The sequence below is a fragment of the Geospiza fortis genome, unplaced genomic scaffold (genome assembly GCF_000277835.1).
Source record: "Geospiza fortis unplaced genomic scaffold, GeoFor_1.0 scaffold34, whole genome shotgun sequence".
NCBI lineage: Eukaryota > Metazoa > Chordata > Aves > Passeriformes > Thraupidae > Geospiza > Geospiza fortis.
In genome coordinates this window covers 702,213-705,085 of record NW_005054474.1, presented here as the reverse complement: position 1 = coordinate 705,085, position 2,873 = coordinate 702,213, and positions in this window count along the sequence as shown.

Here is a 2,873-nt window from a genome sequence, read left to right as displayed (position 1 = left end):
AAATACAAAAAGTGAAGGTTTTATGTGTCAGCAGTTTGTGTCTCTGAGGCTTGGCAAGCAGGGCTGGTGGGTGTCGTTTGGGAAGCTGCAATTCTGCAGGGGGATTTGGGACAAAACCTTCCAGGTTTCAGCACAGTGTTCCCTGGGAGGGCTTGATATTCAATCTGCTGCTGCCTTTATCAGCTCAGGAAGGAATTTGCTGTACAAAAGTTAGGCCAGCCCCCTTCCTTAGAACAAAACAAGCTCTGTTTTTATCCCACACTGCTACCTGCCTGTCTCAGGCTTTCTGTAGCACTTCAGTGCTCAGGACAGGATTAGGCTGACCTGGGACTATCTGCAAATCAGCTCTGGGTGGGCTCCTCTCATCATTCCAACCTCTTCCTTTGCTTGAACATGCAGCAGTTTTCTGAAACTCCACTGAGTTTCCACTGAAGAGCTATGCAGATTACCCCTGTAATGAGTCAACCTACCTTAAATTCAGCTCATTCCATAAAAAACTTGCCATCCAGGTTATGAATTCCCCGTTTCTGGGTCTCTGCATTCATCCATCAGGCAGATCTTGTTCTCCCTGGGAAGAAATGCTATAAAATGCAGGCAGGTCTTCACTGCAGCAGTGCTGGGACTTTTGGAGCTGCTGCAAACCCTGCCAGCCCTGTCCTTCTCTCCTGCAGCACAGTGAGGACACAGAGTGCAAGCTAATCAGGCATTGCCATGCAGCCTGCCAGTGCAGGGCAGCCTTGGGGATTCCAGGCAAATGGAGAGCCAGGATTTTTTTACAGTGCTGCTTTGTTTCTCACTTGAAAGTCTTGAAAGCTTTTCTTTTTTCTCCTTTGCTTTGTCAGCCGACTCGTTATGAGCCTGAAGTTTGTCAGGCTTTAACCCCAGCCAGCACCACGAGTGCAAAGTGGATTTTTGGGCATGAAAACCGCTGCTCCCTTCCCCAGCACAGGGATTCATCCTGACTCCCCTGTGCAGAGTGGAAAAAAGCAAAGCAGGAGTCACTCCAGATGTGTTGTCCCTGTCTTTTTTTCCTGTTTAGGTTCAGAAATGTCTCTCTTCAAGAAATGTTTCTTTTCGAACAATTTTAGGAGTCCCTGATGGAGGAAATCAGGGAGCTGGGGATAAGCTCAGCACCTGGGAGTTAGCAGGGAATTAACCCTCCCTGTGCTCATGAGGCTGCTGCACTGCCCTAGAGCTCAGCCCAGCTCTCAGGGGCCTCTCTCACAAAAAGCAGGATCATCCATTGTAATATTTTTCCTGCCAGTAGCATCTTGTAACCCTCAATCATCTCTGGACAACTTGAGGAAGAAATCCTGAGTTGAGAGGAGCCACAGGTTTGGTTTCTGCTCCACGCTGATGTCTCTGTAGAGGGGAGGAATCCTCTGGTGGGGATTTGAAGGACCTGCAGGAGGGAGCAGATCCCTTGGAAAGGCTGCCTGAGCAGGAGCAGGGCTGTGGGAGCTGTGCTGTGCAGTGGCTGCTAAATTCAGGCTGGAACTTGGAGCTGCAGGTTCTGATTTCACTTACACAGGAGTGTGAATCAATAATATTTTCCCAGGAGCAGAGCAGAGGCATCTGCTGCCCTTCCTTGTGCCCTGGCCCAGGGAAGATGTGAAGATCAAACCTCTCTCCAGGAAAAGAGCTCTGAGTCAGCCCCTGAAGCACAGGGAGGAAACTGGCATCTCACAGAACACACATGGCTCTCCTGCAAACCTCTTCTCAAGTGCTGCAACACTCATTTCTTTAACCTTGTATTGTTTGGTGCTGCACAGAAGCATTTTCTCATTTTTTCTGCACCACCAGATATTTATCAAAGAAAGAATCCAAGCACTATAAAGCAGTTGATTTAGGCAGCCTGTACCTGTGGGCAGCTGCTGCTGATGGAAATGTGCAATCTGTCTCCTGTCAGAGTGGGGAGTGCACAATGTCCAGGGCTTCTCAGTATTTTGAAATGCACTTCCCCAAAGTGACCTGGCTTGAATTCTCCCCGTGCTGGCTCTTACTGGTTCCCAGTTTTCAAGGGATTAGACCAATTTTCTTGCAGCATTTTGCTAAATATAAGAAACCCTGGCAGACCTTGGGAGCAGCAGCCCCCTGCGCATCACTCAGAGAACAAAATTAATGACAATCTTGTTCTCTCTGCCTGAAAAATCCCCCCACTGGAAATCCTCAGCCCCAGGATCTCTCCAACACACATTTCTTTCAGGGATACAGCTGATATGAAATCACCACAAGCCCCTGCTTCCCTTGGAACTTTCAGAGGTTTTTTTCCTTCATTGATAAACACCAGCCTGTTAAAATCCTGTGTTTCAGTTCAAATTTGAATTTCTCTGGCTCCAGTTTGCAACCAGCCATCGTTTTGCCTCTCTGGCTCTTGTTGATTCCCACTTTTCAAAGGATGAGACCAATTTTCTTGCAGCATTTTGCTAAATATAAGAAACCCTGGCAGACCTTGGGAGCAGCAGCCCTCTGCACCCCAGCCCATCACTCAGAGAACAAAACCAATGACAATATTTTTCTCTTTCTGCCTGAAAAATCCCCCCACTGGAGATCCTCAGCCCCAGGATCTCTCCAGCACACTTGTGCATTTCTTTCAGGGATACAGCTGATATGAAATCACCACAAGCCCCTGCTTCCCTTGGAACTTTGAGTAGTATTTTTTCCCTCATGGATAAATACCAGCCTGTTAAAATCCTGTGTTTCAGTTCAAATTTGAATTTCTCTGGCTCCAGTTTGCAGCCAGCCATCGTTTTGCCTCTCTCAGATAAAAGCACTGTGAGTCCCCAGCATTTCCTCACTGGGACAACCCTCATCCAGTGAGAAGTCGAGTGCCAGGCAGCTTTTTGATAAGCTCTGAGTTTTTTCAGCCTCTC